This window comes from Panulirus ornatus, chromosome 59 (assembly GCF_036320965.1).
Source record: "Panulirus ornatus isolate Po-2019 chromosome 59, ASM3632096v1, whole genome shotgun sequence".
Classification (NCBI taxonomy): Eukaryota; Metazoa; Arthropoda; class Malacostraca; order Decapoda; family Palinuridae; genus Panulirus; species Panulirus ornatus.
Window position 1 is genome coordinate 26,541,336 of NC_092282.1, and position 27,877 is coordinate 26,569,212.

The 27,877-nt window shown below is 40.3% G+C and overlaps 1 protein-coding gene across 4 annotated transcripts in view; it reads right to left on the reverse strand.

Moving 5' to 3' along the window:
* Positions 1–27,877, reverse strand: part of cac (calcium voltage-gated channel subunit cacophony) — a 1,845,957-nt gene that overhangs the window by 1,326,934 nt on the left and 491,146 nt on the right. The gene's annotated exons all lie outside the window — the stretch shown is intronic.

The following is a 27,877-nucleotide window of genomic DNA, read 5'->3' on the forward strand; positions in this document are numbered from 1 at the left end:
CTCAAGACAGGAGAGACTCCACTTGACAAAGAAGTGGAATAAATATTGAGACAGAAATCCAAGAACCCTTAGAGCCAAAGTGAAGCAGAAAACATACTGTGATGTTGCTGTCTAAACATAAGCAGGGGACCCACAGTACATGAGGGTAGCAGCCATTGATTAGGTAGCACACAGCACAGTTAAGTGATGTACATACTACCCATTACATAGACTGGGTGCTTGAATGATCCCATACAGTGAGTCCACAGCCTCTTGACCAGCTGGTGTGGTTTATCATTACTTCTGCCTTCAACTGGATGGATCCAGTCTCAGAGCTCATTAATTTCAGCCCATTAGTGAGGATAGTTTCCTACCCCTTCTTAGGTTCACTGTGGTGGTATGCAGTGTAACATTTCTAACTCACTACTCAAAGAATCCACCAGAGGGACCAGTCACTGGTTCCCATCCCTAAATCTCATGGTTGATCTGGTTATATCAATTGAACCAAAAGCTACGCTTACTAAGAAAACTTATATTTCTTAACTTCTAGACCCATTGGTTTGTGGGTCCATTGTTTTGTAGGACCCACTAGTGGATCCAATCATAGAATTCACAAATGGGACCAGTTACAGAGTATCCCTGAGGGTTGGGTTACAAGATCTAGTGATAAATCTTGTCATAGAGTCCACTGGTGGGACCAGTCACAAGGCACACAAGGAAGAAAGGTCAAAATGAGACTGCTGTCAGAGACAGAATTTTAATACCTTATCTTAGTTTAGCCTACCTCTTGGACCAACTATTCAGTGGACCCATTGGCAGATCTGGCCACATGGTCTGTTAGAGGGTGTGGCAATAAACTCTTAGTGGAACAAGGTACCAGGGAACCTTGGAAGGTTTTGTGATAGAGTCTGTTGTTGGGTCCGGTGACAGGCAACACTATTGGGTCTGTGACGGAATGTTGGCAGGTTCAAGAACCCTTAGTGGGTCCACTGAGAGGGTCTGTTGATGTGTCAAATGGTACCACTGAGAGGGTCTGTTGATGTGTCAAATGGTAAACTGTTGACAAGTCCAATGATGGGACCATTTACAGGTCTGGTAATGGGACCCTTGATAGGTATGGTGACATCGTCTGTTAGCAGGTTTGGTGACTAAGACCACTGGTGGTTCTCGCTAGAAGGTCAGTGATGTGGTAAGGTCCCCCCCCTTTATGAGGCAATCTGAGGGCAAAATGACCAATAGACATATAAACAGCAGCCTGCATTTACAGTCAAGCAGATACCGGGGAAAGCTAATTCCCTTCTGTTTGTGCCTCCAAAGCCAAGCCACCAATGAAGGATAAGCTGCTTGGCAATGGCACAGTAAATGACTATAGTGCTAGCCTCAGACTACTGGCCACAGAGCAGGTAGTGACAAAGTACCTTTCATGAGCTGAGAAACAAAGTAAATAAAAACGAAAATGCACAAATTATAAACATACCCAACCTGAGGCTGATGGCGCTAGCCTTTCCTAACCAATGAAAGTTATTAATGTGTGATTAAAAGAGACCCTAAAGAAACCAATCCAGATAGGGAAAAAAGAAGTTCATGTAAAATAAGGGATGGAGATGAACTGCGAAGGGGCAAAGATGACCCATTATAAAAGGAAATAAATAACATAAAATTTTTTCCCATAATAAAGAAGGAAGGCAATTTCAATGAGCTAGCAACTTCTCTCACCTCCCACGAGAATTCCTTTAAAACATGGGGAAAATAGAGAAAAAAATGTAAGTCAAATTGACTTTCTTTTGATAAGGTGCTAAAGTACACATCAATATGCATCTGCATCGGCAGATGAAATTTCTTTTTATTTCCTTATAATTACCAAAGGACAAATTTCTATGATAGACTCACAGCATTACCCAGGGCCTTTCTAAAGGCTCCTGCAGCCTATGGTAGAGAAATGTATACCCTTTTGGGGTGAGAAGTTCTTTGATGAGACTGTATCCTAAATGATACAGCCTCACCAAAGGTGAATTTTCACTCATGGCATAACTTTCTGCAGCCAGAACCAGGGAAGGCCTCCATATGAAGTTACAGTACTTTATATCAAATAATAGCAGAGTAATGAACTGATATAAAAATAAGGTATGCATGGACATGTAACAAGGACACTAAGGGTAGTAGAATGACTCTTTATCTATTTTGTTAAGGCAGACTAATTAGACAGGCAACAACCTGAGTATAATACAAATCCCATAAGATTACAAATTTTGAATGAAAGAGTTCAGGTCCATGAAAGGGTAGGAATAAGGAGCAGAAATGTCATTAGGCTATGCAGTGAGGCAGAATGTCTATAGGTCTTGGGGGTGAAGGATTTCCACTGGGAGTTGAGAGAAATTTGGGTATGCACATCTACCCAATGGACTGAATGTGACATGTCACATATTAGGCACTCCCACTTAGAAAGCTCTCTTGCAAAATTTACAAACTGACCTTCACACAAAGAAAATGCTATTTTCAAGGCACAGAAGATAATGGCACATTAACAAAGTCTGGCAAACAGTCTGTTACAAAAGGATGAAAAAACTTTAGGTAGAGAATCTTAAGCAAATAATTGAAGATGGTACAAACCACATGAGAATGACTAATATCAGAGACATAATGGTCAACAAGTTACAGAACAAGCATGAGGAAAAGATATACATGCATCTACAAAATGGAAATGTTGGGATGGTGAGGAATGGAAGTAATACTGCAGATGAATGGAACTGTTTAGTGTATATGGAAGCTTAGAAAAGCTGTTGTATGCCTGTTGACTGGAAGAAAGCAGTAACTAATCCACTCAACAATGGTAAAAAGAGTTAAGATGATTATACAAATAAAAAAAGGACTATGAATGCTCATGTTGAAGGGATTAAGTAAACTACTATTTGAGAAGAATAAGGTGGATTTCAAAGGGGAAGGCCCTGTGTACACCAGAGTTTTGCAATCAGAAGGTAATGAAAAATCTTATACAAAAATAAGTTAATATATAACATATTCAGAAGAGGGTGTTTTGAAATGGTTTGGTCACATGGAGAGAATGAGAGGAAAGATTGACAAAGAGGATATATATGTGTCTGAGGTGGAGGGAACGAGAAGTGGGAGAGAAACTTGGAGGTGGAAGGATGGAGTGAAAAAGATTTTGAGCGATAGGGGCCTGAACATGCAGGAAGGTGAAAGGCGTGCAAGGAATAGAGTGAACTGGAACGATGTGGTATACTTGCAGTCAATAGATTGAACCAGGGCATGTGAAGCATTTGGGGTAAACCATGGAAAGTTTTGTGGGGCTTGGATGTGGAAAGGGAGCTGTGGTTTTCGGTGCATTATACATGACAGCAAGAGACTGAATGTGAACGAATGAGGCCTTTGTTGTCTTTTCCTAGCGCTACCTCATGCAGGGGTAGGGGGTGTCATTTCATGTGTGGCAGGGTGGTGACGGAAATTAATGAAGGCAGTAAGTATGAATTATGTACATGTGTATATATCTATATGTCTGTGTATGTATATACATGTATACGTTAAAATGTATTGGTATGTATAGGTGCATGTGTGGACGTGTACGTATATGCATGTGTACGTGGGTGGGTTGGGCCATTCTTTCGTCTGTTTCCTTGCACTACCTCGCTAACGCAGGAGACAGCAACAAAGTATAATAAATGAATAAATGAATAAATAAATAAATAATATGAATAACATATTCAAGAATTTAGCAGACATATGACAAATGAGATGTATGAGGACAATATGTGGTGTGAGGGGGTTTGATCGAGTAGGTAATGACAGAGTAAGAGAGATGTATGGCAATAAAAAGAGTGTGGCTGAGAGAGCAGAAGAGGGTGTTTTGAAATGGTTTGGTCACATGGAGAGAATGAGTGGGGAAAGATTGACAAAGAGGATATATGTGTCAGAGGTGGAGGGAACGAGGAGAAGTAGGAGACCAAATTGGAGGTGGAAAGATGGAGTGAAAAAGATTTTGAGTGATCGGGGCCTGAACATGCGGGAGGGTGAAAGGCGTGCAAGGAATAGAGTGATTTAGAATGATGTGGTATACCAGGGTCGATGTGCTGTCAATGGATTGAACCAGGGCATGTGAAACGTCTGGGGTAAACCATGGAAAGTTCTGTGGGGCCTGGATGTGGAAAGGGAGCTGTGGTTTCAGTGCATTATACATGACAGCTAGAGACTGAGTGTGAACGAATGTGGCCTTTGTTGTCTTTCCTAGCGCTACCTCACACAGATGCAGGGGGAGGGGGTTTTCATTTCATGTGTGGTGGGGTGGCGACAGGAATGAATAAGGGCAGACAGTATGAATTATGTACATGTGTATATATGTATATGTCTGTGTATATATATATATATGTATACATTGAGATGTATAGGTATGTATATGTGCATGTGTGGATGTGTATGTATATACATGTGTATGTGGGTGGGTTGGGCCATTCTTTCGTCTGTTTCCTTGCGCTACCTTGCTAACGTGGGAGACAGCAACAAAGTGAGGGGGTTTGATCGAGTAGGTAATGACAGAGTAAGAGAGATGTATGGCAATAAAAAGAGTGTGGCTGAGAGAGCAGAAGAGGGTGTTTTGAAATGGTTTGGTCACATGGAGAGAATGAGTGGGGAAAGATTGACAAAGAGGATATATGTGTCAGAGGTGGAGGGAACGAGGAGAAGTAGGAGACCAAATTGGAGGTGGAAAGATGGAGTGAAAAAGATTTTGAGTGATCGGGGCCTGAACATGCAGGAAGGTGAAAGGCGTGCAAGGAATAGAGTGAACTGGAACGATGTGGTATACTTGCAGTCAATAGATTGAACCAGGGCATGTGAAGCATTTGGGGTAAACCATGGAAAGTTCTGTGGGGCCTGGATGTGGAAAGGGAGCTGTGGTTTTCGGTGCATTATACATGACAGCAAGAGACTGAATGTGAACGAATGAGGCCTTTGTTGTCTTTTCCTAGCGCTACCTCATGCAGGGGTAGGGGTGTCATTTCATGTGTGGCAGGGTGGTGACGGAAATTAATGAAGGCAGTAAGTATGAATTATGTACATGTGTATATATGTATATGTCTGTGTATGTATATACATGTGTATGTGGGTGGGTTGGGCCATTCTTTCGTCTGTTTCCTTGCGCTACCTTGCTAACGTGGGAGACAGCAACAAAGTATAATAAATGAATAAATGAATAAATGAATAAATGAATAAATGAATAAATGAATAAATAAATAAATAATATGAATAACATATTCAAGAATTTAGCAGACATATGACAAATGAGATGTATGAGGACAATATGTGGTGTGAGGGGGTTTGATCGAGTAGGTAATGACAGAGTAAGAGAGATGTATGGCAATAAAAAGAGTGTGGCTGAGAGAGCAGAAGAGGGTGTTTTGAAATGGTTTGGTCACATGGAGAGAATGAGTGGGGAAAGATTGACAAAGAGGATATATGTGTCAGAGGTGGAGGGAACGAGGAGAAGTAGGAGACCAAATTGGAGGTGGAAAGATGGAGTGAAAAAGATTTTGAGCGATAGGGGCCTGAACATGCAGGAAGGTGAAAGGCGTGCAAGGAATAGAGTGATTTAGAATGATGTGGTATACCAGGGTCGATGTGCTGTCAATGGATTGAACCAGGGCATGTGAAGCATTTGGGGTAAACCATGGAAAGTTTTGTGGGGCTTGGATGTGGAAAGGGAGCTGTGGTTTTCGGTGCATTATACATGACAGCAAGAGACTGAATGTGAACGAATGAGGCCTTTGTTGTCTTTTCCTAGCGCTACCTCATGCAGGGGTAGGGGTGTCATTTCATGTGTGGCAGGGTGGTGACGGAAATTAATGAAGGCAGTAAGTATGAATTATGTACATGTGTATATATCTATATGTCTGTGTATGTATATACATGTGTATGTGGGTGGGTTGGGCCATTCTTTCGTCTGTTTCCTTGCGCTACCTTGCTAACGTGGGAGACAGCAACAAAGTATAATAAATGAATAAATGAATAAATGAATAAATGAATAAATGAATAAATGAATAAATGAATAAATGAATAAATGAATAAATGAATAAATGAATAAATGAATAAATGAATAAATGAATAAATGAATAAATGAATAAATGAATAAATGAATAAATGAATAAATGAATAAATGAATAAATGAATAAATGAATAAATGAATAAATGAATAAATGAATAAATGAATAAATGAATAAATGAATAAATGAATAAATGAATAAATGAATAAATGAATAAATGAATAAATGAATAAATGAATAAATGAATAAATGAATAAATGAATAAATGAATAAATGAATAAATGAATAAATGAATAAATGAATAAATGAATAAATGAATAAATGAATAAATGAATAAATGAATAAATGAATAAATGAATAAATGAATAAATGAATAAATGAATAAATGAATAAATGAATAAATGAATAAATGAATAAATGAATAAATGAATAAATGAATAAATGAATAAATGAATAAATGAATAAATGAATAAATGAATAAATGAATAAATGAATAAATGAATAAATGAATAAATGAATAAATGAATAAATGAATAAATGAATAAATGAATAAATGAATAAATGAATAAATGAATAAATGAATAAATGAATAAATGAATAAATGAATAAATGAATAAATGAATAAATGAATAAATGAATAAATGAATAAATGAATAAATGAATAAATGAATAAATGAATAAATGAATAAATGAATAAATGAATAAATGAATAAATGAATAAATGAATAAATGAATAAATGAATAAATGAATAAATAAATAAATAATATGAATAACATATTCAAGAATTTAGCAGACATATGACAAATGAGATGTATGAGGACAATATGTGGTGTGAGGGGGTTTGATCGAGTAGGTAATGACAGAGTAAGAGAGATGTATGGCAATAAAAAGAGTGTGGCTGAGAGAGCAGAAGAGGGTGTTTTGAAATGGTTTGTACAGTGTATGTGGGTGGGTTGGGCCATTCTTTAAAGTATAATAAAAAAAAATATAAATGACAAAGCTGATTAGAGAGAACCTTGGGAGAGTCTGGCCCTGTATGCTGTGCATACTTCTAAATGCAATTAGGAATCTGTAATATTGGAAACAGTGTTTAATTGAGAATACATAGTTGAATGTCTACGTGGTCTGAGAATACTATGCACTTGCATCAGGACTGTCCAACGTCATCATTGATGTTTAATGGTTTGTTTCATTGATGAGTAATATGAGACCAGGTAGGGATGATAGTGCCAAGGTGAAAGGAAACAGAGTATACCACAGAACTGAATGCAAGTGATCTGGAAGAACTGGAAAGTTATGTCACCTTGATAACATCTGTATAAAAGGAAACTGCAGAGAACATATAGGCAAAAATAAGTTTCTCACTCTTGAGAGAGATAGGAAGTAAGTAAAATACCAGTCTGAACTGAGAACAAGATTGGCATGTCAGGATGACATGAACACCCCCATGGTATATGTAATTGTCAGCAGTATTACCATTAAAAAAATTGAAAAAAACATGCCTCTGACTTGTTTGTCTGTCACAGCAAAGATCTGGGTAATGTCTTCATTTTCAACAAGGTAATTTCTGTAATAATTCTTGAATGGCCACTAGAATATATCATGCATATCTTCAAAATGTATGTAACAAATATGCAAGGTTTCAATTCAGTCTGTCTGCAATCTTAAAAAGAGGTCTTTATACAAAGTAGGTACAGTACTAAGACACAGAGTTAAAAAGTTACCAAGTTCAGCACATCATAATTCTTGTAAAAAATCAATTCATGGACAGAAAAATGTCACATGTACATAATCAACATGTAAAAAAAATTTTCTAAATTTCAGTTAAACTGAATGATAATTGTGAAAGTTCATTATATGAAATGTATTTCCTTAGTTATACAGCTAAAAGAAAAAATTAGAATTAAATACAGTGCATGAAAATTTTTGTAAAAATCAACTTATGATCATAATATCACAAGCATGTCTCCAATATGTAGGATTTGCACAGATTCTGATAATTGTGACAAGAGTTGATTATACAAATTGTATATCCTCAAATGAGACAAACACACATACATGAGCAGAAGGTCGGACAGTGTAAATCAATATTTTCTCTTCTTGCTTAACAGAAGGGGCATACAAATTTGTTGTTATTATGCTTCCAGTTTGTATTTGGGTGTGGTGAAGTCAAAAGTAGATACCTGCTAGGGCAGGGAGATATTTGGGATGTACTGAAAACCATGGTGAATGAGAAGATTTTGGATGTGTGTAAGGTTGTGAAGTCTTAGTTTTCCTAGGTTTGTATAGATAATATACAAGCAGCAAAGAAGGATAACCTTCAATCACACAAAAACTACTGAAAAGGTGCATGGAGAAGGAAAGTTTCAAGGCCAGACAAGACAGACAGTTTGTGAAAGGCTGGTTAAGAGGATGTCCTGTAGTATGGGTAATACACCACTTAAGAAAAAAACTACGAGTGCACAAATCTGGGCAAGAACCATTACTTTCCTCTACAATTCCAATGAGCCAGTGGAAAAATCCTCCAGAGTGACCCAGTTACTCTCAGATACCACCTTATTGCATAGCTTGAGAATGCAGCAGGCATTCCAACTTCAAATGACAGACAATAGCCAGGAAAGACTAGTTTGTTATTTTTTGTTGATCTATGTCTTTATTCACAGTAAAATATTACTTTATAGTCTCTTATAACTAGTTACTCTACATTACGGATTTGTTGCATGGCTCAAGATGGCAGCAAATACAATTCTGAAGACCCTTCAGCTCCCAGGAAAAGTTAGTTTATCATCTTTTGTGTAATATCTTTTTCATCATCTCTTACTTTTGTACAAGAGAAAGCAGAAGGAATCATGAGGAAAGTGCTGGGGCTGGAAAAGAAGGCAAATGAGAAATGGAGCAAAAGAGTATTGGCAAACTTCAGGAAGAACAAGAATATATTTTAGGAGGTGAACAGTGTGAGGAAAACAAAAGAACAAATAGGAGCATCAGTGGGGGTATTATTTTTGTGTGTACATATCCTTTATATCTCCATGTATTTCTTTCACAATTTGTTTTATGTATCATCAATTCTCCACTTGCTTATCCTGGACCTTCCTTCACTCATTCTTCACCCTTCCTTCACCATCTTCTCAGCAATGCAATAAATATATTAACTTTAGTGCCATACCAGAGCCATAAAAGTTTTCGAAGCTCTCTTGTTTGCACACATCCAATAATTTTTACACATATTTCTTTGTTTCATAATGAAAAGCAGAAAATCTTAATTTTTCTTTCTCCAAATTCTGATAGCAAAATTGCATATCACCAGCCAAATATGGAGTAATGTGAATAAAATTAAGATAACAAGGTTTAGCTGGAGGTTGAAACAAGCTGGTATGAGGCTGAGTTTGAAATGAGAGAGCCTTGTGGAAGTGTAGTGCTTGAGATACCTGCGAGTGGAAAAAGCAGAGGATGGAAGTACAGGAGCTGAAATGAGCTGTAGGGTGGGAGATGGGGAATGGGATCTTGGGTGCAATGAAAAGTGAAAGGATAATGATGAGTATGTGTGAGCCCAGAGTGCAAAATAATGGGAGCAGGTGATTGTGTTGGAAATGATATGACTAATAACATCTGAAATATATATAAGGTTGATCATGTAAGGAATGACAGGGTAAGAGATATGTGTGACAGTAAGTAGATTATGATTGAATGGGCAGATCTAGGTTTTTTTAATTATTTTAGTCATTTGGAGAGAATGAGCAAAAAGAGATTGACTGTGAGGGTGTATGAGTCAGAAATGAAAGGAGCGAGGAGAGGGGGAAGACCAAGAAGGATTTGAAAGGATGAAGTGGAAAAGGTTTTGAGCTGTCAGGGTCTGAACATTCAGAAGGGCAGGAGGTTTGCATGGGATACAGCAAACTGAAGCAATGTGGCATACATGGAGGTCATGTGTTGTCAATGGGCTGAAGCCATGAATAGTCTAGGGGGTTAGGCTGTGGACGGGACACAAGGATGTTCCTAATCAACCACTTTGATATCATATACTAAAGTAGTAAAGTACAAGAGAGGAGCTCTAAACTCATGGTGCCCAATCTTTTAAACTTTCTTCATTATCACATAAGTTTTCAGTCATTGTATATCCTCTGCAATCTACAGTTTCAACATTTTGCTTAATCCATTCATTCACTCTGCACTCTACTTCTATGGAATTATTTCTTCTCATCTCTGATATAAAAAAAATTCTATAATTTCTTGATAAATCCTTTCATTACTCTCTCTTCCCTCATTTTGAAGATCTGTTCATTATAAAAGATTCAAATCAAATCAAAAACTTGAAATTTGTCTACGAATCTTCCCCGCTTTGTTTTCAGTTTGGGGAAGTCCATAACTACCACCCTTTTCATGTAAATCACAACCAATTTTACCCTCATTTGGACCTTCATCAAATCTGTTTGTTCAGGTGACATGGCCAGACTCTTGTGTAAACTGTCTATCAGTCAAATGCATGCTGAAAATATTCTTTCAGAACATGATCTCCCCCCCCCCCCCCCCCCCCCCAAGGGACAGAGAAGGGAGCTAAGTGTGGATATTCCCTCTAAGGCTCAGTCCTCTGTTCTTAAAGCTACCTTGCTCATGCGGGAAATGGTGAATATGTACAAAAAAAATTCTTTATCTATGTGCTTAGATGCAGTTTCATCATTACACAATAAACATTGGTATTTTGCCTCCAAAATAATCTAGTTATGAAGCATTTTGGTGATATGCTTGGTATTAGGTATCAAACCTAAATTTTCTATCACATGTTGAGTCATACAATTTGTTTCTATTTGTATATAATCACAATCCCTCTGAGAAGTCATTTACACAGGATTAAAAAAAAGAAATTAAGGTAAAGCCCTTAAAAATGACATATGTTACTCCCTTCCAACTGGAAAAAGCAACCCTAACACTTAATTCTCAAGACATGCCACATAACAGTGGGAGTTTAAAGGGCACTGAACTCAGATTATGAAAATTGAAAGATCCCCAGGAATAGTTTGAGTTGCTAGTTACTGCCATATACTTTCCAAGGTTTCATTTTCTATGCAACAATTAGTGCTAGATTTCTTTCAAAGGGCAATCAAAGACCTTTATGATGTCTGGCAACCAAACATGATAGCTACAGCTGTTTTTGTTACTGACAAAAAAAAAGGAAACCTGACACAAACTTACATTTGCAGCCCACCCCAAAGGGATAAGTAAAGACACATTTAAAGCTTTTTAAGAGTTAAGTGCAGTGACAAAAGCAGAGATGCATGCCTTAATCTATGTCAAACATAAGCTACAAACAATTTATTGAATACTTTCGTATACAGTTACTCATAACTAGTTTTAATATGATCATAGTTTGTTTGCTTAACAGTTCTATCCTAATGTGGTGTTCTGGAGATGGGCTGAGAATTATGTCAACTTTAAATCTCTTTCATTCACAGATTCATATTCATGAATTTGTTTCCTACTAGACTACTGTCATACTTAGGCCTCTTTTCATTGTGTCCCACCTCTATTACTCTGTGTTTTGTTTGTTGAAATTCATCAGCTATGACCAACTATGAAATCCCTTTATTTCCATCATGATTCAGCATTCTTTGCAAATATTCGAAGCATGAATTGGGCCATTTAGTATGTAATTTACATAGATCAAGTGTCACATTGGCGCACCTAGAAAAGGCACTCTGGACATACATGCTCTGTTTCCTTTCACTCTGATGTTCTTTGAACTACCAAAACATTCTCCTATTGTCTGCCAGAAAATAGTTTTTCCCTTGTCTGTGTCAGTTTCAAACCCCATCAGGCAATACATGTACAAGCAATCCATTCAGTCATCAGCATAAACCAGAATCCACTCTACCAGAGATCTAATGTTACTCCAATCAAGAAGGGCTTGTAAAAGGCCAAAAGTATATTGGATCAGAAAATAAATCACTATGTCTCCACATAAAATGGTTTTAACCTTCAAATCTAAATATATTATGGAGGACCTCTTTTCTCTGATCTCTTGTTGCCTATCGCTCATGTAGTTTCCTCTGTGCGAGTAATCATCCATTGTTTTCCGATTAATCTTTTCCAATATTTCATATATCATACTTAACAGAGATCCTGGTCTGTAGTTTAGTGCATATTTTCAGCCCTTCTTAAAACCAGACATATTTATTTATTCTCTTCCACTCCCATAGTATTAAACCCTATTCCAACAATAATATGTGCATTTCAAACAGCTTTTCATGGGTTTATATAAATTCCTTGAGTACATGTGTAAAGACATCAAGTCCATCTGACTTACGATGGTCAATATCTTCAGTAGTTCTCTAACTATATCAATACATGTTACAGCCTATTTCCCATCCCAGCTCATTGGTGTTGGGGTTATAGTGACCTCCACTTTGGAACTCTGCATGTAATTTCCCAAATTATTGCATCTTCAACAATCCTTCCCTCAGAATTTTAAACTGTGATCCAGTGCTCTTTAAAGCAGTTCACTCCAGATATATACATAAACAGTTTTGGATTTTCACTTGCTTCACCCACAATCTATTTTTTCACATCTCCTTTGTTCCTCTTTCCTTACCTTATCATACCTATTTCTTGCTCTCTTATTTCTTTCAAACGCAGACTTGCTGTTCTGCCACCTGTGATATCTTTTACTAAACCGTATCTCTCTCTTTTCTAACCTCTCTTTACTTCCAAACAGCAAAACATATAAAACATATAGATTTAACAGAACCTTCATTATTGTTTTACATTCTCCCTAATGAATCAATTTCACAGATGATAGTCTTTCAGATACTCTTTTTTTCAATATAATTACAACAACTGTATCCCTTCTTTAAATCAGGTTTTCTCTCAACATCATGGACAACCCATCAACTACCCTCAATACACAGTTTCCATACAAGTTGTAGAATGTTAGGTGGCATGGTAGCAATCACATATGACAAATACTGACAAAGCATAATGTGCCTTATAGAGTTTTGTTTAATTTGATTAAAAGCTGAAGTCTATCTTCAATCACTTTTCTACCTTGATATCTTAAGCACATACTACATTTCATTTGATAGATAATGTATTTTAAATGGATGCTATAGGTGGGTCGTGCCAACTCTACATTACAAATTACTTTCAGTGAAATCATTGAAAGCTCTGGTTAACAAGAACTTATTAATGCATAATATGTTTCCAGTGAATTGTATATGAATTTCTTTCCTTACCAGCAAGCTAGGTAACTGACTTGCCACTTTGGTGGGTTAGAAGTCACTGTGATGCATCCCATATGATAAATTAGCCTTGCCGTGTAAGAACCATCCATTAGCACATATATTAGTGACAGGGAGTAAGATATTAATGAAACTGTACTACTTTTCATCCCTTGACAATGATGAGACCTCATCCAAGATGACTTTCCTCTATGGGTGAAACGTCATGAAGGCAGAATCCTGTAATGCGTCTCTCTCTCTCTCTCTCTCTCTCTCTCTCTCTCTCTCTCTCTCTGACCTATATCTATATATTTATAAAAATATTTTATTTCCACACATCTCTCTTACCCTTACATTACTTACTCGATCAAACCACCTCACACCACATATTGTCCTTAAACATCTCATTTCCAACACATCCACCAGCCTCGCAACCATGTAACATTGTCGGAACTATTATTCCTTCAAACATACCCAATTTTGCTTTACGAGATAAAATTCTCGTTTTCCACACATTTTTCAACGCTCACAGAACTTTCGCCCCCTCCCCCATCCTATGACTCACTTCCGCTTCCATGGTTCATCCACTGCCAAATCCACTCCTAGATATCTAAAACACCACTTCCTCCAGTTTTTCTCCATTCAAATGTACCTCTCAGTTGACTTGTCCCTCAACCCTACTGTACATAATAACCTTGCTCCTATTCACATTTACTCTCAGCTTTCTTCTTTCACTCACTTCATCAAACTCAGTCACCAGTTTCTGCAGTTTCTCATCCGAATCAGCCACCAACGCAGTATCATCAGCGAACAATAAACGACTCACTTCCCAAGCTATCTCATCCAAAACTCTTCATTCACCTCTCTAAAAACCCCATCCATAAACAAATTAAACAACAATGGAGACATCATGCACTCCGCCTGCAAACTGACATACACCGAGAACCAATCACACTCCTTTCTTCCTACTCATAAACATGCCTTTCATCCTCGATAAAAACTTTTCACTGCTTCTAACAACTTTCCTCCCACACCATATATTCTTAATACCTTCCACAGAGCATCTCTATCAACTCTATCATATGCCTTCTCCAGATCCATAAAGGCTACATACAAATCCATTTGCTTTTCTAAGTATTTCTCATATTTTCTTCAAAGCAAATACCTGATCCACACATCCTCTACCACTTCTGAAACAACACTGCTCTTCCCCAATCTGATGCTCTCTGTACATGCCTTCACCCTCTCAATCAATACCCTCGCATATAATTTCCCAGGAATACTCAACAAACTTATACCTCTGTAATTTGAGCACTCACTTTTATCCCCTTTGCCTTTGTACAATGGCACTATGCAAGCACTCTGCCAATCCTCAGGTACCTCACCGTGAGTCATACATACATCAAATATCCTTACCAACCAATCAACAACACAGTCAACCTCTTTTTTAATAAATTTCAGTGCAATACCATCCAAACCCGCTGCCTTGTCAGCTTTCATCTTCCACAAACCTTTTACTATCTCTTCTCTGTTTACCAAATCATTCTCCCTAACCCTCTCACTTTGCACACCACCTTGACCAAAACACCCTATATCTGCCACTCTATCATCAAACACATTCAACAAACTTTCAAAATACTCACTCCATTTCCTTCTCACATCACCACTACTTATCACCTCCCCATTAGCCCCCTTCTCTGATGTTCCCATCTGTTCCCTTAGAAAAGCAAAGGGATTTGTATGTAGCATTTATGGATATGAAGAAGGCATTTGATAGAGTTGATAGAGATGCTCTGTGGAAGGTATTAAGAATATATGGTGTGAAGGGCAAGATGTTAGAAGCAGTGAAAAGTTTTTATCGAGGATGTAAGGCATGTGTACGTTTAGGAAGAGAGGAAAGTGATTGGTTCTCAGTGAATGTAGGTTTGCGGCAGGGGTGTGTGATGTCTCCATGGTTGTGTAATTTGTTTAAGGATGGGGTTGTTAGGGAGGTGAATGCAAGAGTCTTGGAAAGAGGGGCAAGTATCCAGTCTGTTGTGGATGAGAGAGCTTGGGGAGTGAGTCAGTTGTTGTTCGCTGATGATACAGCGCTGGTGGCTGATTCGTGTGAGAAACTCCAGAAGCTGGTGACTGAGTTTGGTAAAGTGTGTGAAAAAAGAAAGTTAAGAGTAAATGTGAATAAGAGCTAGGTTATTAGGTACAGTAGGGTTGAGGGTCAAGTCAATTGGGAGGTAAGTTTGAATGGAGAAAAACTGGAGGAAGTAAAGTGTTTTAGATATCTGGGAGTGGATCTGGCAGCGGATGGAACCATGGAACTGGAAGTGAATCATAGGGTGGGAGAGGGGGCGAAAATTCTGGGAGCCTTGAAGAATGTGTGGAAGTCGAGAACATTATCTCGGAAAGCAAAAATGGGTATGTTTGAAGGAATAGTGGTTCCAACAATGTTGTATGGTTGCGAGGCGTGGGCTATGGATAGAGTAGTGCGCAGGAGGGTGGATGTGCTGGAAATGAGATGTTTGAGGACAATATGTGGTGTGAGGTGGTTTGATCGAGTAAGTAATGTAAGGGTAAGAGAGATGTGTGGAAATAAGAAGAGCGTGGTTGAGAGAGCAGAAGAGGGTGTTTTGAATTGGTTTGGGCACATGGAGAGAATGAGTGAGGAAAGATTGACCAAGAGGATATATGTGTTGGAGGTGGAGGGAACGAGGAGAAGTGGGAGACCAAATTGGAGGTGGAAAGATTGAGTGAAAAAGATTTTGAGTGATCGGGCCCTGAACATGCAGGAGGGTGTAAGGCGGGGAGGGAATAGAGTGAATTGGATTGATGTGGTATACCGGGGTCGACGTGCTGTCAATGGATTGAATCAAGGCATGTGAAGTGTCTGGGGTAAACCATGGAAAGTTCTGTGAGGCCTGGATGTGGAAAGGGAGCTGTGGTTTCGGGCATTATTGCATGACAGCTAGAGATTGAGTGCGAACGAATGGGGCCTTTGTTGTCTTTTCCTAGCACTACCTCGCACACATGAGGGGGGAAAGGGATGTTAACAACCTAACAACCTTGCTCTTATTCACATTCACTCTCATCTTTTTACTTTCACACAATTTACCAAACTCAGTCACCAGCCTTTACAGTTTCTCACCCAAACTAGCCACCAGTGCTGTATCATCACTCCTACCGCAAACGGACATTCATTGAGAACCAGTCACTTTCCTCTCTTCCTACTTGTACACATTCCTTACATCCTCGATAAAAACTTTTCACTGCTTCTAGCAACTTGCCTCCCACACCATATACTCTTAATACCTTCCACAGAGAATCTCTATCAACTCTTATCATATATGCCTCTTCCATAGCCATAAATGCTACATACAAATCCACTTGTTTTTCTAAGTTTTTCTCACATACATTATTCAAAGCAAACACCTGATCCACACATCCTCTACCACTTCTGAAACTATGCTGGTCTTCCCCAATCTGTACATGCCTTCACCCTCTCAATCAATACCCTCCAATACAATTTCCTAGGAATACTCAACAAACTTATACCTTTGTAATTTGAACACTCACCTTTATCCCGTTTGCCTCTGTAAAATGGCACTATGCATGCATTCTGCCAATCCTCAGGCACTTCACCAAGAACCATACATACAATGAATATCCTCACCAACCAGTTAACAACACAGTCACCTTCCTTTTTAATAAATTCCACTGCAATATCCAAACCCGCCGCCTTGCCGGCTTTCATCTTCCACAAAGCTTTCACTACCTCTTCTCTGTTTACCAAACCATTCTCCCTGACCCTCTCACTTCGCACACCTCCTCAACCAAAACATCCTATATCTGCCACTCTATCATCTAACACATTCAACAAACCTTGAAAAAACTCACTCCATCTCACATCACCACTACTTGCTGTTATTACCTCTCCATTAGCCCCCTTCACTGATGCTCCCATTTGTTCCCTTGTCTTATGCACTTTATTTACATCCTTCCAAAACATCTTTTTATTCTCCCTAAAATCTAATGATACTCTCTCATCCCCAATTCTCATTTACACTCTTTTGCACCTCTTGCACCTTTCTCTTGACCTCTTGCCTCTTTCCTTTATACATCTACCACTCATTTGCACTTTTTCCCTGCAGAAATCATCCAAATTCTTCGCTCTTCTCTTTCACTAATAATCTTACTTACTTCTTCATCTCACCACTCACTACCCTTTCTAATCCGCCCACCTCCCACGCTTCTCATGCCACAAGTAACTTTTGGGCAAGGCATCAGTGCTTCCCTAAATACATCCCATTCCTCCCCCTCTCCCCTTATGTCCTGTGCTCTGACCTTTTTCCATTCTGCACTCAGTCTTTCCTGGTACTTCCTCACACAAGTCTCCTTCCTAAGCTCACTTACCCTCACCATTCTCTTCACCCCAACACTTTCTCTACTTTTCTGAAAACCTCTACAAATCTTTACCTTCGCCTCCACAAGATAATGATCAGACATCCCTCCAGTTGCACCTCTCAGCACATTAACATCCAAAAGTCTCTCTTTCACGCACCTATTAACACGTAATCTAATAACGCTCTCTGGCCATCTATCCTTCTTACATATACATATACTTATGTATACGTATTCCCAATCACCAGTCCTTTTTCAGCACACATATCTACAAGCTCCTCACCATTACCATTTACAACACTGAACATCCCATGTACACCAATTATTCCCTCAACTGCCACATTACTCAACCTTTGCATTCAAATCACCCATCACTATAACCCAGACTCGTGCATCAAAACTGCTTTTTAACCCAGTCTCGTGCATCAAAACTGCTAACAGACTCACTCAGCTGCTATCAAAACACTTGCCTCTCATGATCTTTCTTCTCATGCCCAGGTGCATAGGCACCAATAATCACCCATCTCTCTCCATCCACTTTCAGTTTTACCCATATTAATCTAGAGTTTACTTTCTTACACTCTATCACATACTCCCACAACTCCCATTTCAGGAGAAGTGCTACTCCTTCCTTTGCTCTTGTCCTCTCACCAACCCCTGACTTTAGTCCCAAAACATTCCCAAACCACTCTTCCCCTTTACCCTTGAGCTTTGTTTCACTCAGAGGCAAAACATCCAGGTTCCTTTCCTCAAACATACTACCTATCTCTCCTTTTTTCTCATCTTGTTTACACCTACACACATTTAGACACCCCAATCTAAGCCTTCGAGGAGGATGAGCACTCCCAGATGACTCCTCCTTCTGTTTCCCCTCTTATATATATTTACATTTATTTATTCATTTATTTATTATACTTTGTTGCTGTCTCCCATGTTAGCGAGGTAGCACAAGGAAACAGACGAAAGAATAGCCCAATCCACCTACATACACATGTATATACATACATGTCCACACACGCAAATATACATACCTATACATTTCAATGTATACATTTTTTTTTTCTTTTTTGTCGCTGTCTCCTGCGTTTGCAAGGTAGCGCAAGGAAACAGACGAAAGAAATGGCCCAACCCACCCCCATACACATGTATATACATACGTCCACACACGCAAATATACATACCTACACAGCTTTCCATGGTTTACCCCAGACGCTTCACATGCCCCGATTCAATCCACTGACAGCACGTCAACCCCGGTATACCACATCGCTCCAATTCACTCTATTCCTTGCCCTCCTTTCACCCTCCTGCATGTTCAGGCCCCGATCACACAAAATCTTTTTCACTCCATTTTTTATTATACTTTGTCGCTGTCTCCCGCGTTTGCGAGGTAGCGCAAGGAAACAGACGAAAGAAATGGCCCCCCCCCCCCCCCCCCCCCATACACATGTATATACATACGTCCCACACGCAAATTTACAAACCTACCAGCTTTTCCATGGTTTACCCCAGACGTTCACATGCCTTGATTTTAATCCACAGACAGACGTCAAACCCCCCTATACCACATCTCTCCCCTTCACTCTATTCCTTGCCCCCCTTCACCCCCTGCATGTTCAGGCCCCGACACACAAAATCTTTTTCACTCCTCTTTTCCACCCCAATTTGGTCTCCCTCTTCTCCTCGTTCCCCCCCTCCACAAATATCCTCTTGGGCAACTTTCCTCCTCTTCCTCCTGTGCCCCAAACCACTTTAAAAAACCCCCCCCCTGCTCTTCAACCACCCTTTTTATTTTCCCCACATCTCTCTTCCCTTACATTATTTCCACACCCCCAACCCCTTTTCCAAAAAACTTTCCCCAACCACCCCGCAACCATAACATTGTGGGAAAAATTTCCCTTTAAACATACCCATTTTTGCTTTTTGAGATAATTTTTTCGTTCCACACATTTTTTCAACCCCAGAATTTCGCCCCCTCCCCCACCCTAGACCCTTCCGCTTCCATGGTTCCATCCGCTGCCAATCCCTCCCCCGATATCTAAAACACTTTTACTTCCCCCAGTTTTTTTTCCATTTAAAAACCTCTCCCCTTGATTGCCCCCTAACCCTACTGTACCTAATAACCTTGCTCTTATTCACATTTACTCTCAGCTTTCTTCTTTCACTCACTTCATCAAACTCAGTCACCAGTTTCTGCAGTTTCTCATCCGAATCAGCCACCAACGCAGTATCATCAGCGAACAATAAACGACTCACTTCCCAAGCTATCTCATCCAAAACTCTTCATTCACCTCTCTAAAAACCCCATCCATAAACAAATTAAACAACAATGGAGACATCATGCACTCCGCCTGCAAACTGACATACACCGAGAACCAATCACACTCCTTTCTTCCTACTCATAAACATGCCTTTCATCCTCGATAAAAACTTTTCACTGCTTCTAACAACTTTCCTCCCACACCATATATTCTTAATACCTTCCACAGAGCATCTCTATCAACTCTATCATATGCCTTCTCCAGATCCATAAAGGCTACATACAAATCCATTTGCTTTTCTAAGTATTTCTCATATTTTCTTCAAAGCAAATACCTGATCCACACATCCTCTACCACTTCTGAAACAACACTGCTCTTCCCCAATCTGATGCTCTCTGTACATGCCTTCACCCTCTCAATCAATACCCTCGCATATAATTTCCCAGGAATACTCAACAAACTTATACCTCTGTAATTTGAGCACTCACTTTTATCCCCTTTGCCTTTGTACAATGGCACTATGCAAGCACTCTGCCAATCCTCAGGTACCTCACCGTGAGTCATACATACATCAAATATCCTTACCAACCAATCAACAACACAGTCAACCTCTTTTTTAATAAATTTCAGTGCAATACCATCCAAACCCGCTGCCTTGTCAGCTTTCATCTTCCACAAACCTTTTACTATCTCTTCTCTGTTTACCAAATCATTCTCCCTAACCCTCTCACTTTGCACACCACCTTGACCAAAACACCCTATATCTGCCACTCTATCATCAAACACATTCAACAAACTTTCAAAATACTCACTCCATTTCCTTCTCACATCACCACTACTTATCACCTCCCCATTAGCCCCCTTCTCTGATGTTCCCATCTGTTCCCTTAGAAAAGCAAAGGGATTTGTATGTAGCATTTATGGATATGAAGAAGGCATTTGATAGAGTTGATAGAGATGCTCTGTGGAAGGTATTAAGAATATATGGTGTGGAGGGCAAGATGTTAGAAGCAGTGAAAAGTTTTTATCGAGGATGTAAGGCATGTGTACGTTTAGGAAGAGAGGAAAGTGATTGGTTCTCAGTGAATGTAGGTTTGCGGCAGGGGTGTGTGATGTCTCCATGGTTGTGTAATTTGTTTAAGGATGGGGTTGTTAGGGAGGTGAATGCAAGAGTCTTGGAAAGAGGGGCAAGTATCCAGTCTGTTGTGGATGAGAGAGCTTGGGGAGTGAGTCAGTTGTTGTTCGCTGATGATACAGCGCTGGTGGCTGATTCGTGTGAGAAACTCCAGAAGCTGGTGACTGAGTTTGGTAAAGTGTGTGAAAAAAGAAAGTTAAGAGTAAATGTGAATAAGAGCTAGGTTATTAGGTACAGTAGGGTTGAGGGTCAAGTCAATTGGGAGGTAAGTTTGAATGGAGAAAAACTGGAGGAAGTAAAGTGTTTTAGATATCTGGGAGTGGATCTGGCAGCGGATGGAACCATGGAACTGGAAGTGAATCATAGGGTTGGAGAGGGGGCGAAAATTCTGGGAGCCTTGAAGAATGTGTGGAAGTCGAGAACATTATCTCGGAAAGCAAAAATGGGTATGTTTGAAGGAATAGTGGTTCCAACAATGTTGTATGGTTGCGAGGCGTGGGCTATGGATAGAGTAGTGCACAGGAGGGTGGATGTGCTGGAAATGAGATGTTTGAGGACAATATGTGGTGTGAGGTGGTTTGATCGAGTAAGTAATGTAAGGGTAAGAGAGATGTGTGGAAATAAGAAGAGCGTGGTTGAGAGAGCAGAAGAGGGTGTTTTGAATTGGTTTGGGCACATGGAGAGAATGAGTGAGGAAAGATTGACCAAGAGGATATATGTGTTGGAGGTGGAGGGAACGAGGAGAAGTGGGAGACCAAATTGGAGGTGGAAAGATTGAGTGAAAAAGATTTTGAGTGATCGGGCCCTGAACATGCAGGAGGGTGTAAGGCGGGGAGGGAATAGAGTGAATTGGATTGATGTGGTATACCGGGGTCGACGTGCTGTCAATGGATTGAATCAAGGCATGTGAAGTGTCTGGGGTAAACCATGGAAAGTTCTGTGAGGCCTGGATGTGGAAAGGGAGCTGTGGTTTCGGGCATTATTGCATGACAGCTAGAGATTGAGTGCGAACGAATGGGGCCTTTGTTGTCTTTTCCTAGCACTACCTCGCACACATGAGGGGGGAAAGGGATGTTAACAACCTAACAACCTTGCTCTTATTCACATTCACTCTCATCTTTTTACTTTCACACAATTTACCAAACTCAGTCACCAGCCTTTACAGTTTCTCACCCAAACTAGCCACCAGTGCTGTATCATCACTCCTACCGCAAACGGACATTCATTGAGAACCAGTCACTTTCCTCTCTTCCTACTTGTACACATTCCTTACATCCTCGATAAAAACTTTTCACTGCTTCTAGCAACTTGCCTCCCACACCATATACTCTTAATACCTTCCACAGAGAATCTCTATCAACTCTTATCATATATGCCTCTTCCATAGCCATAAATGCTACATACAAATCCACTTGTTTTTCTAAGTTTTTCTCACATACATTATTCAAAGCAAACACCTGATCCACACATCCTCTACCACTTCTGAAACTATGCTGGTCTTCCCCAATCTGTACATGCCTTCACCCTCTCAATCAATACCCTCCAATACAATTTCCTAGGAATACTCAACAAACTTATACCTTTGTAATTTGAACACTCACCTTTATCCCGTTTGCCTCTGTAAAATGGCACTATGCATGCATTCTGCCAATCCTCAGGCACTTCACCAAGAACCATACATACAATGAATATCCTCACCAACCAGTTAACAACACAGTCACCTTCCTTTTTAATAAATTCCACTGCAATATCCAAACCCGCCGCCTTGCCGGCTTTCATCTTCCACAAAGCTTTCACTACCTCTTCTCTGTTTACCAAACCATTCTCCCTGACCCTCTCACTTCGCACACCTCCTCAACCAAAACATCCTATATCTGCCACTCTATCATCTAACACATTCAACAAACCTTGAAAAAACTCACTCCATCTCACATCACCACTACTTGCTGTTATTACCTCTCCATTAGCCCCCTTCACTGATGCTCCCATTTGTTCCCTTGTCTTATGCACTTTATTTACATCCTTCCAAAACATCTTTTTATTCTCCCTAAAATCTAATGATACTCTCTCATCCCCAATTCTCATTTACACTCTTTTGCACCTCTTGCACCTTTCTCTTGACCTCTTGCCTCTTTCCTTTATACATCTACCACTCATTTGCACTTTTTCCCTGCAGAAATCATCCAAATTCTTCGCTCTTCTCTTTCACTAATAATCTTACTTACTTCTTCATCTCACCACTCACTACCCTTTCTAATCCGCCCACCTCCCACGCTTCTCATGCCACAAGTAACTTTTGGGCAAGGCATCAGTGCTTCCCTAAATACATCCCATTCCTCCCCCTCTCCCCTTATGTCCTGTGCTCTGACCTTTTTCCATTCTGCACTCAGTCTTTCCTGGTACTTCCTCACACAAGTCTCCTTCCTAAGCTCACTTACCCTCACCATTCTCTTCACCCCAACACTTTCTCTACTTTTCTGAAAACCTCTACAAATCTTTACCTTCGCCTCCACAAGATAATGATCAGACATCCCTCCAGTTGCACCTCTCAGCACATTAACATCCAAAAGTCTCTCTTTCACGCACCTATTAACACGTAATCTAATAACGCTCTCTGGCCATCTATCCTTCTTACATATACATATACTTATGTATACGTATTCCCAATCACCAGTCCTTTTTCAGCACACATATCTACAAGCTCCTCACCATTACCATTTACAACACTGAACATCCCATGTACACCAATTATTCCCTCAACTGCCACATTACTCAACCTTTGCATTCAAATCACCCATCACTATAACCCAGACTCGTGCATCAAAACTGCTTTTTAACCCAGTCTCGTGCATCAAAACTGCTAACAGACTCACTCAGCTGCTATCAAAACACTTGCCTCTCATGATCTTTCTTCTCATGCCCAGGTGCATAGGCACCAATAATCACCCATCTCTCTCCATCCACTTTCAGTTTTACCCATATTAATCTAGAGTTTACTTTCTTACACTCTATCACATACTCCCACAACTCCCATTTCAGAAGTGCTACTCCTTCCTTTGCTCTTGTCCTCTCACCAACCCCTGACTTTAGTCCCAAAACATTCCCAAACCACTCTTCCCCTTTACCCTTGAGCTTTGTTTCACTCAGAGGCAAAACATCCAGGTTCCTTTCCTCAAACATACTACCTATCTCTCCTTTTTTCTCATCTTGTTTACACCTACACACATTTAGACACCCCAATCTAAGCCTTCGAGGAGGATGAGCACTCCCAGATGACTCCTCCTTCTGTTTCCCCTCTTATATATATTTACATTTATTTATTCATTTATTTATTATACTTTGTTGCTGTCTCCCATGTTAGCGAGGTAGCACAAGGAAACAGACGAAAGAATAGCCCAATCCACCTACATACACATGTATATACATACATGTCCACACACGCAAATATACATACCTATACATTTCAATGTATACATTTTTTTTTTCTTTTTTGTCGCTGTCTCCTGCGTTTGCAAGGTAGCGCAAGGAAACAGACGAAAGAAATGGCCCAACCCACCCCCATACACATGTATATACATACGTCCACACACGCAAATATACATACCTACACAGCTTTCCATGGTTTACCCCAGACGCTTCACATGCCCCGATTCAATCCACTGACAGCACGTCAACCCCGGTATACCACATCGCTCCAATTCACTCTATTCCTTGCCCTCCTTTCACCCTCCTGCATGTTCAGGCCCCGATCACACAAAATCTTTTTCACTCATATTATTTTTTTTTTTATTATACTTTGTCGCTGTCTCCCGCGTTTGCGAGGTAGCGCAAGGAAACAGACGAAAGAAATGGCCCAACCCCCCCCCCCCATACACATGTATATACATACGTCCACACACGCAAATATACATACCTACACAGCTTTCCATGGTTTACCCCAGACGCTTCACATGCCTTGATTCAATCCACAGACAGCACGTCAACCCCTGTATACCACATCTCTCCAATTCACTCTATTCCTTGCCCTCCTTTCACCCTCCTGCATGTTCAGGCCCCGAACACACAAAATCTTTTTCACTCCATCTTTCCACCTCCAATTTGGTCTCCCTCTTCTCCTCGTTCCCTCCACCTCCGACACATATATCCTCTTGGTCAATCTTTCCTCACTCATTCTCTCCATGTGCCCAAACCACTTCAAAACACCCTCTTCTGCTCTCTCAACCACGCTCTTTTTATTTCCACACATCTCTCTTACCCTTACGTTACTCACTCGATCAAACCACCTCACACCACACATTGTCCTCAAACATCTCATTTCCAGCACATCCATCCTCCTGCGCACAACTCTATCCATAGCCCACGCCTCGCAACCATACAACATTGTTGGAACCACTATTCCTTCAAACATACCCATTTTTGCTTTCCGAGATAATGTTCTCGACTTCCACACATTCTTCAAGGCTCCCAGAATTTTCGCCCCCTCCCCCACCCTATGATCCACTTCCGCTTCCATGGTTCCATCCGCTGCCAGATCCACTCCCAGATATCTAAAACACTTCACTTCCTCCAGTTTTTCTCCATTCAAACTCACATCCCAATTGACTTGACCCTCAACCCTACTGTACCTAATAACCTTGCTCTTATTCACATTTACTCTTAACTTTCTTCTTCCACACACTTTACCAAACTCAGTCACCAGCTTCTGCAGTTTCTCACATGAATCAGCCACCAGCGCTGTATCATCAGCGAACAACATATATATATATATATATATATATATATATATATATGTGTGGTGTGAGGTGGTTTGATCGAGTAAGTAACGTAAGGGTAAGAGAGATGTGTGGAAATAAAAAGAGCGTGGTTGAGAGAGCAGAAGAGGCTGTTTTGAAATGGTTTGGTCACATGGAGAGAATGAGTGAGGAAAGATTGACCAAGAGGATATATGTGTCGGAGGTGGAGGGAACGAGGAGAAGAGGGAGACCAAATTGGAGGTGGAAAGATGGAGTGAAAAAGATTTTGTGTGATCGGGGCCTGAACATGCAGGAGGGTGAAAGGAGGGCAAGGAATAGAGTGAATTGGAGCGATGTGGTATACCGGGGTTGACGTGCTGTCAGTGGATTGAATCAAGGCATGTGAAGCGTCTGGGGTAAACCATGGAAAGCTGTGTAGGTATGTATATTGCGTGTGTGGACGTATGTATATACATGTGTATGGAGGTGGGTTGGGCCATTTCTTTTGTCTGTTTCCTTGCGCTACCTCGCAAACGCGGGAGACAGCGACAAAAAAAAAAAAAAAAAAATATATATATATACATACACAGACACATACATATATATATATACATGTACATAATTCATACTTGCTGCCTTTATTCATTCCCGTCACCACACCACACATGAAATGACAACCCCCTCCCACCCCGCATGCGCACGAGGTAGCACTAGAAAAAGACAACAAAGGCCCCATTCGTTCACACTCAGTCTCTACCTGTCATGTATAATGCACCGAAACCGCAGCTACCTTTCCACATCCAGGCCACACAAAACTTTCCATGGTTTACCCCAGATGCTTCACATGCCCTGGTTCAATTCATTGACAGCACATCCACCCTAGTATACCACATCGTTCCAATTCACTCTGTTCCTCGTACGCCTTTCACCCTCCTGCATGTTCAGGCCCTGATCGCTCAAAATCTTTTTCACTCCATCCTTCCACCTCCAATTTGGTCTCCTACTTCTCATTTCCTCCAACTCTGACACATATATCCTCTTTGTCAATCTTTCCTCACTCATTCTATCCATGTGGCCAAACCGTTTCAAAACACACTCTTCTGCCCTCTCAACCACTCTCTTTTTATTACCACACATCTCTCTTACTCCTTCATTACTTACTCGATCAAACCACCTCACACCATATGTCCTCAAACATCTCCTTTCCAACACATCTACCCTCCTGCACACAACTCTATCTATAGCCCACGCCTCGCAACCATATAACGTTGGTGGTACCACTATTCCTTCAAACATACCCAGTTTAGCTTTCTGAGATAATGTTCTTGCCTTCCACACATTCTTTAATGCTCCCAGAACTTTCGCCCCCTCCCCTATCCTGTGACTCACTTCCGCTTCCATGGTTCCATCCGCTGCCAAATCCACTCCCAGCTATCTAAAACACTTCACTTCCTCCAGTTTTCTTCATTCGAAGTTATCCCAGTTTACTTGTCCCTCAACCCTACTGTACCTAATAACCTTGCTCTTATTCACATTTGCCCTCAGCTTTCTTCTTTCACACACTTTACCAAACTCAGTTACCAGCTTCTGCAGTTTCTCACCTGAATCAGCCAATAGCGAACAACAACTTACTCGCTTCCCAAGCCCTCTCATCCACAACAGACTGCATACTTGCCCCTCTCTCCAAAACTCTTGCATTCACTTCCCCAACCACCCCATCCATAAACAAATTAAACCTTATCCTACCTTACCTTCCTATGCCAAGAGTCCCTTTTATCCTGTCAGGCTACTGTAGCATTCAGGAACCTGACCACATCTACCATTTGGGACCAGAGATCATAAAGTGTTGTGAATTTGTGTGTCACTGTGCAAGGAGTGTTTGCCTAGTGAACACTAGTGCATGGTGTCTTCTTTCTGATAGGTGTATTTTGGGTCTTAGGATATGTTTAAATAGTGGTTATAGCACTGTATTGATGTGCAATGTCCAGAGTGTAAATGGGTGAGTGCACCTTGTGCTTTTCTAGGGAGTGTGGTTTCTCCAGCCTAAGCCTGCACTATTTCCAGTAACAGGGAAATGTAGACTCCCTTAGAGTGAGAAGTTCTTTGATAAGACTG